At 47.9% G+C, this 8,511-nt stretch overlaps 1 long non-coding RNA gene across 1 annotated transcript; it reads left to right on the plus strand.

Annotated features, from left to right (window-relative positions):
- Positions 1–3,178: 3,178 nt before the first annotated feature.
- Positions 3,179–8,468, plus strand: LOC142027941 (uncharacterized). The gene is made up of 3 exons (XR_012649332.1): positions 3,179–3,304; positions 5,273–5,395; positions 7,316–8,468. It is a non-coding gene; the product is annotated as an uncharacterized LOC142027941 (long non-coding RNA).
- Positions 8,469–8,511: the final 43 nt, after the last annotated feature.

Consider the following 8,511-nt stretch of genomic DNA (forward strand, 5'->3'; position numbering starts at 1 on the left):
TTGGTAAAGTACTTACACATCCATGAAGGAAAAAAACAAAATGAAAACACCATGTTTTGGGATACAACTGACATTTTCCAGCAGGAAAAATTCACTGTGTGCAGCAGAGTGCCTGCTAGGATAGCAACAGTGCACACTGCGGTTACTCTTTGGACAGTTCATGCTAGCTCATCCTACAGAATGGCCGTCTTGCCAGGATGATTCTGAGTAAGAAGTTTTACTGCCTGCATGCTCTGTTAAGTTAGCCCATATTTGGGGTTTTCTGTTTGTTTTGGGTTTTTTTCTTGATGTTTGCTTGCTGTTGTGTTGCATTACAAGTTACAGGAGCCTTACATTGAAGGGAAAGAAAAACAATGTTAATGTATGAAGCCCTTTTTGTTACTCTAGTGAGCACTTACTTATGCCACTAATCCCATGAAGTTGCTTGCATAATTATGCAGCCAAGTTAGAAGTTACCCACATGAGTCAATTTACTCATGAAGGTACATCATTGCTAAGGACGATGTTGTTGTTCCAAACAAGGCAAGACAGTTTGCTTTCTCTCTCAGCACCTGCTCCTCAATAAATAGAAGAGGGCTGATCTGGAGTGAGAATTGCAATACAAACACCCAACTACCTGGAGTTTTGTTCTGCAGAACTCATGTTAAAATCGGGACTCATTCTAATTGGGGTCTGTCAAACAAATAGAAAGATAAGCCTTGCTTTTGTAAGACAAACATGAAAGAGGTTGATTATCAGGCCCGATTTCCCTTAGATAGTTCACTGCATCCCAGGTTACATACATCTTTTCATTTAGAAGTCTGGAGGTGAAGTGAATGCTGCGTGTGCTTTTTTGTTTATTTATTTTTTGTTCTGTACAAAACAATCATCTCATGTGGAACCTTGCAGATGGCTTTGCAATAGATTGTAGTGGGTATATACCCCCTTACTCTAGTCTCACTTCTAGATTTCAAGTTAATTGTTCTTTTGTATTCAGAAGGAGAAAGCTTGTTCAAATACCAACTGCAATTGCCGGGAAACTGGCAGGCAGGCCTGTTGCTTTCTTTGGAGGAAAAAAAAGCAGCTAATTCTTGTATTCACAGGCAAAACATTCATAGCTTTTTAGTAGGTGATTTTTAAACTATAAAGACGTTAGAATTAGGTGAACACATCTTTGTTTTAATGTGCCTCACTCAACACTTTGTATTGTTATGTGTGAGGGATACATTTTTCATGGTCAAATTTCAGCTATGTTGCATGTAAATATAGCAGCATTTGTAAAAGCTGAGAAACACAGCATGTTCAAAGTTTCGTACAGATATGTGATGGTAACCTACCTTAATTGTCATTTTAATCAGTAAGTACATCCTCACGTATCATTCCTGAAGCAAGTGAAGTGAGGTGACAGTTAAATAACTCAGGCAATTAGACATGAAACACTGTGAAGTTTTCAGGTGGCTGCTTTTGTTTCATAAACCAAAATATCAGAAATCCATATACCCAGTCAACAAGATTTGATATAGCAGTTATTTATAGTTTATAAAGGGAAAATGGGGTTTATATGGAATATACACTTTAAGTGAATTCAAGGCAAAAAAAGTTTAAAAAAAATTAGCAGAGGAGCTATAGGTATGTTACCGATGGATAAACAGAAAGAACATACATAGGTTTTTTCCCTTCATTTCTGAAGGAAGAAAACAGCTACAGTGCAAAGAAGGATGCACTGAACTAACTTACAACCAAGGGAATGTGGAATAAAGCAGCAGGAAAAAAACGGCTTTGTGAGACAGGGGTAGCAATCATCTTAAACGCCTAAGCATTTGTATGTGTTCCCTACTTTTTGTGGGTAATCGCTCATAGTGTAATAGTGTGTGTTCAAAATTCTATTCATCTTGTACTTGCATTTCACATTTTAAAAATTCGTAAGCAAGAAGTTTTTTATTGTTCTCCTGCAGTAGAGGTGAAATCCAGAGGCTTACAAAAGTCAGGAATCTCAGCAGGAAAGAAGAAAAAGATCATTTGGTTGTAATCTTTAAAACTAGAGTTATTCACTAAAGCCTTTTTATAAGACAAGCATCTAGAACACTTTTGTTTCACGGGAAAATACTAAAATCGGTAGAGGAATGGAAGTCTTTCAAGAAGGAAAGAAAAAAGGTGGTGTTGATGTTACCCAGCAAAAATTGTGATTTCTATCTTGGATCTTGTGGTGTTTGGTAGGGTGTTTTAGTCCTGGTTTTTGTATTGCTCAAAGTCTGTGAAAAAGCTATCATCTTATCTTGAGATACAGGCTGAAAATATATTGGCTATTGTAAAATCTCTCTTACCTCATTACATGTGGGATTGGGGGTATGGGTCTGATTTGCATTTCATGAATGTTTGGGGTTCTTTGTGTCAGGACAATATCTCACAAGGCCTTTCATGCTGAGTGCAGAAGGGAACCTGACTCACAGGTTCCTGCCCCACGGGGCTTCATCGTCCTGCCCCTTTGTCCTTGTCCTTGTCCTCATCCTCGTCCTCGTCCTCGCCCTCGCCCTCGTCCTCCCCCAGGCAGGCGGCCATGAGGCCTGCGGGGGCCGGGGCCGGGCCGGGGACGGTGTCCCTGCAGGGTCAGGCAGCAGGAAGGAGCGCCCCGGGGCATGCTGGGAGCTGTAGTCCTGGGGCACGGGGCTGCCGGGGGCCCTGGTGGTTCCCGGGGCATGCTGGGAGCTGTAGTCCTGGGGCACGGGGCTGCCGGGCGGCCATGTTGGTCTCTGCAGTCTCTGCTCCAGCTGCGGCCCGGCTGAGGTGAGGGCTGGGGCTGCCCGTGAGGCGAGCGAGGCCCTTGGGCGGGCGTGGGGGTGTGGGAGCCGGGCCCGGCTGAGGGAAGGAGAGAAGGGGCAGGGTGAGGGGGGTCGCAGTCCTGGGTTTGTGGGTTTCACACAGACTCCCTCTTCAGAAAACACAGCCTCTGTGTGGGTCAGCGGTCCCTGCAGAGCTTTAGTATTTGTAGCCGGTTTTATAAATCCACAGCGGGCTCACACGGTGCTGTGCTTCTTGTAAACTGAATCGCTGGATTCAGCATGCCCCGGGAACCACCAGGGCCCCCGGCAGCCCCGTGCCCCAGGACTACAGCTCCCAGCATGCCCCGGGGCGCTCCTTCCTGCTGCCTGACCCTGCAGGGACACCGTCCCCGGCCGGGCCCCGCCCCCCACAGGCCCCATGGCCGCCTGCCCCGGGGAGGACGAGGACGAGGACGAGGACAAGGACAAAGAGGAGGAGGAGGAGGAGAAGAAGAAGAACTGACGTGCGGAAAACAGACTCCACAATCAGTGAGATTGTAAAGTAGGTATGTTTATTCAGCGCTGGGCAGCACGGGGGGTAGTCCCACCAAAGTCGTGCGTGCCGTCGGGCCTAATTGTGCAGGTTAAGTACATGTTCTACATAGGTATTCATTAGATTTCCGAGAAATGTTGTACATATTCATTAGTTTTCTGGGAAGCTATTAGCATATGCCAATGTCTTTTACGCAGGCGCATTGAAGGTCTCTGGTGGTCTTCCATAGTCTTGTCCGCTATTTGACCCGCCTCAGGTGATTCTGCGCAGTATGGTCTTTTACATATGTTGATACATCAGTGCTCGTTAGTGCTCTTATTATCTAAGTTCTCATTAGTGGTGTAAAACCATATGGTTAGTTTAAGCTAAATTATCTACAAGGACGAGAACAAAGGCAGGAGTTCTTCTCTTTTCTGGCCCTATCTATTCAAGCAAGGTCTCTACTTGTGCCTTCTTAACAAGATCGTAAATACATCAAACATTTAATTAAGTTTGGGATTGTTCATGGTTCCTTCTTGCTCATCACTCCCAAGTAGCAGTCTCTGACAGGCTTAATCCTTGATGAACACCAGTCTTTGGTATGTAAAGTTACAGAGAGACAATCATTAAGCAATTAGCAGTTCATTCTCTATGTCAGAAGAAAGAGAGAAAGAGAAAGAGGAGGAGAAGGGGGGACAGAGCGGTGGACAGAGGTGGGACAGGGAGCAGGAGAGAGGGACGGAGGGGAAGGGTGAGAGGAGAAAGGCACGGAAGAGAGAAAGAAAGGGAGAGGCAGGGACAGAGAGCAAGGGAAGGACAGGAAACAGCCCAGAGAGCCTGAGAAACAGAGGGATGCGGATCAGGACAAGGAGGGGGAGAAGGACAGAACAGCCGTGGTCTCCAGGATGAAGATGGCGGGGGAGCAGAAGGGGGTGGGGAGCAGGATGGAGGCCCAGAGAGAAGAGAGAAGGCCCAGCCAGCTGAGCAGGGGATACAGGCAGGAACGAGGAGACAGGCTGCAGGAGAGAGAGGAATGAGGAAATACAGACAGGGAGTGAGACAGAGAAAGAAAGAGAAAGAAGAAAATAGTGGAGAAAGGGAGGAAATAAAAAGTGGGGGCAGGGAGCCAGACAGAGCGTGATGGGGAGAGACCAAAAATAGCAATTCTGGGCAACTGCCCCCATTTCTTGAGCACTCCCCAGGAACTGCATTACCGGGAGCCTCGAGGAACGTGCTGCCTGCCAAAGCCCTGTCCTGGTCCCAGTCCTGTGCCCTAATATTGGTGATGAGCATTGCCTTGCATAGTGGCCAGGACTAAGGGCAAAACAGGACAGCTGGGGGGGGAAGGGGGAAATTCACCCAGCTGGTTTTGGGTTGGGTTTTTTTTGCTTGATGTTTTTGCTTTTAGAAAGAATACTGTTTAAGCTCTAAATACAAACTGCAAGGAAAAAGGAACCAGGCATACCAGTCTGGACACATTTAAAGCCTGAACCCATTCAACAGCTGCACCAACCACCACTCGCTCCTGCTGCACACGCTCCACCGCCTGCCTGCAAGTACAGGCAGCCGCCCTGTTTCTGGAGTGTTCCCCAGGCACGGCAGCACCAGGTCGCTCAAAAAAACATGCTGCCTGCAAAAAACTTGAGTACAGCTGAATTCTGGTCAATTTTTCCTCTTTTTAGGCTGGGTTAAAGACTCACCCATTGGGAGATGGCTCAGGACCATGCCGGGGCCAGTGGCACTGCTTCCTGCTGGGCCCCACCACCAGCTGCTGGCTGCCCTGGGCTTCCCCTTGTTCTCTCCAGCTCTGCTTTCTGCCAGCACTGGGGGCACCCCAGAACAGCCTGCCTGCTCCCCACAGCCCCACTGCCGTCCACGTCTGCAGCTCATGCATGGTGTCCACATGCCACAGCTGATTTAGGGGGTGGCAGGTTTCTCTTGTGGCAGCCTGGGAATGGGGGCAAAGCAAACCCCATCCCTCCCTTTTGATCTTTGTCCCCAGGGAGACCCAGTGGAGATGTACCGTGCGCTGGAGAGCGTCCTTCAGGGAGGTGAGAGCCGATTGCAGAGCAGCGCTGAGAGCCGCCTGACAGCAAAGGCGCCCGGTGGCCACAGAGGAGCCCAGGTGAGCTGGTTCTCTCGGAGGCCAGCAAAGCAGCCTTCCTCTGCCCCTGGTTTTGTGAGATACGGAGCAGTGCAGAGATGTTTCTCAGGCATCCAGGCCTGAGGAGGGTTTCCCAGTGCCCCCGTGAGAGATCGTGGTCCCAGGCAGCATCTCCCCCTAGAGCCAAGGCCGTATCTAGCCCCCTGGAGCCGGGTACGGCTGCCCTGAGGGGTCTCGCAGGGAGGACGGGGTCATCTGCCTGCTGGCTCTGACACAGAAATGATGAGCTGAAGCCCCGTGGCCATGGTTGGCCGGTTCAGCGTCTCCGAGTGCCTTTCTCCCATGGAGCATTTAAGCCAGGCACTTTTTTGGAGTGTGATGGATGATGTGAAGGTGGATGCTGGTGATGTCCTGGTAGCTCTGTCCCACTCCCACTTCAAAGTTGTGATGTCTGAGATCTGGGGCCACCTGCAGGCTCTGGCAGAGATGTCCAGGGAGTTTGTATTCCGTTTGTGATATCTTAGGGCTACAATGAGTTCAGGTTATGGTATGCTAGCATTGCAGTGTGCTAGGGCTATGGGATGGCAGGATTACAGGATGTCAGAGTTTAAGCGCATTAGGATTAAAGCATGTTACTGTTACGGACTGGCTGTGGGTTTGTTGGCCCTGGGTTCTTGGAGTTATGTTATTTTTGCCTTGTCTTGTGTCCTGGGTGGTCTTTTTTTTTTTTTTTTTTTTTTTTTTGAGATTCCTTTTTTAACTTGTTTGCATTTTCAGGGTTTGGATAGGGGCCTTTGGTTTGTGTATGTTTCTTCTGGCTGTTTTTTTTTACTGTTCTGGTGGTTTGTCTGAAGGAGGCTTTAGGAAATCCCTTCCCAAGTCCAGCTGAAGCTCAAGAGGTTTTCTGCCAGTGGAGTTGCTGTGGCACTTGCATCACTTCGCAAGGTCTCTAACTTTCCTTGGGATCACCTTAGTTTCTGCTCTGTAGGAGGTTGCTGGCAAGCACTGAATTCGCACAGCCTGTGCTCCTGTTGAATCGTCTTGTTGCTTTTTGTCACAAAGCAGTTTGTCAGAAAATGTCTAGTGAACGAGGCTTGTGGTGATAGTTCGCTATCTGGATGTTCAGAAACAGGAGAGAGATGTAAGTTAACGTTTTTAAGCTGGATGGAAACAGCAGCTTGAATTTATTAAATGTCTCGGCACACGTCAGAGTAGCTCTGATAGCATCCTTTGCCTTCTAGCAACACTGGGTAAGATCATGAATCTTTAGTCCCGTGCTAGGTTTTCACCTGCAAACAATTCCATGTACTTCTTCCTGCATCTGCTTTTGTCCCTGTAAAAGCAACAGCTGGTCTCTGGGTCTTTTGCTTTGTAGTCAATGATACTATTTTGTAGTTTAGTTCATCTGCATTTCTCTCTTTCTCTCTGTCCTGTGAGAATTAAGTCTATCGCAGCTGAACCCAGGACACTCTCTCACTCCCTCTGTTTTGGATAGCTGAATAATCTAGTAACCTGTTAAGTAGAAGATTAACCAGGCGCCTATTCCTGTACTAAAGAATGCAGTGTAGGAGTGAAAGGCAGAAGCGTCTCACCAGGACACATGTAAAACTGCAATGTCATTGACAGTTTGGGCCGTGTTTGGCAGTGGTGGTTGCTGTAGTCCTGTGCTAGCTTAGTGCTTCTAGCTCAAACTCGGTGCAAAGGTTGCCTGTGAGTTTCTTGCTTGGTTCTGCCTGTGCCTTTGTCTGGCATGGGGTCAGTGTTGTTGGCTGGTGTGTGGCTTCATGCCTTATCTGGTAGGCTGATTTGTCTGCTTTGGGAAGATTTTGAGCTGTTGAACAGGTGGGACTGAGAGCAGGGAAGGCATCTGCCTTTGGGCTCTTGTGTGATTTTGTTAGCGCAAGGACACTGACTACTTTTTTGCTTATCCCTGTTGTTCAGTCGAGGTACCTCAGCCTCCAAGAAAGGGAGAAGTCTGAAGGCAGCATCCTCCCCAGCAAGCTTTGTTCTAGGCGTCAGTCTGCCCGATGTCCACTGTGGAACTGACGCCTGTGAAGAATGATGACGAGAGGTGCTGGGACTGCTTTCTCGAGAAAGAGCTACAGGCTGAGCCTTGGGCCAGAGAAGTCCAAGCTCCCAGGGATAGGCTTGCACAGGCTATGTAGAAGACGGACCACTGTGGATCTGGATCGGGGTGAGAGCCCATTGCCTTTACTTGAGATCCACTGTCTTCCCATTGCTGATATGAGGCGTGGTGGGGTTGAAACCGAGTAAATCCCTGAACTGAGATCTGGGGGGGCCACTCCTGTGGTACCAAGGACTCCACCAGAAGCTCATGTCACAGTGCCCTTTCTTCAGCACACAGCTCGGCCTCGTGAGACTAGAGAATGTCCTGTTGCCTGTCTTTGTCCCATCCGATTCAGGGACTTCTCCTTCCAGGTCAGATGGCTTCTCAAGTTCTCAGACTAATCCTTTCCTGGGAACTTTTGAGATACTTGCTAGGCAGCCTGTTTTCTCTTGAACGGACTGATCCAGCAGAATTGTGCTCATGAAACCACAAATCTGGGATTTGAGGGCTTGTTGCACTCAGAAATAAAGCAGGCTGCATCAGTGTGACACTAGGGATTGTTTTGCACAATGAAAGCTAAAGTGAGGCCATACATCCTTAAAGGCAGCTGTGGTTTAGACTCGATGAGCTACATCTGCAACCCTTCCTGCCTCAGCGTGTTCTCTAGTGTGGTTAAGAGATGTAGGTACATAAAATGTTCCAGGTATGAACAGAGGACATCAAGAATTGCAGTAGTGATAAGATTTTTTTTATTATTTTTTTTTTTTACCTGGAATTGGATTCCCACCTCCAGCTTTTGAAGTCACTTTATCTGGCAGTCATACAGCAGGATTCCTGATGGTGCAGTTCCACCTGTGGGAGGCAATTTATAGCCTCCCATTTGGTGTTGAAGAGTAGCTCAAATTGGAAATAGCCCCTGTTGCAGAGATGGGCCCCATAATGCTGGACTCTAGGGTTGTTAGCGAAGACAGTAAGATGAATGACTTCTTGAAGCTGTGTTTTCCACCGTCTTATCTGTATCCTTGAACATCATTTCCCCATAGTTACCAATTTCTTGCTCGTACATGAA

The sequence above is a fragment of the Buteo buteo genome, unplaced genomic scaffold (assembly GCF_964188355.1).
Source record: "Buteo buteo unplaced genomic scaffold, bButBut1.hap1.1 HAP1_SCAFFOLD_96, whole genome shotgun sequence".
NCBI classification, from domain to species: domain Eukaryota; kingdom Metazoa; phylum Chordata; class Aves; order Accipitriformes; family Accipitridae; genus Buteo; species Buteo buteo.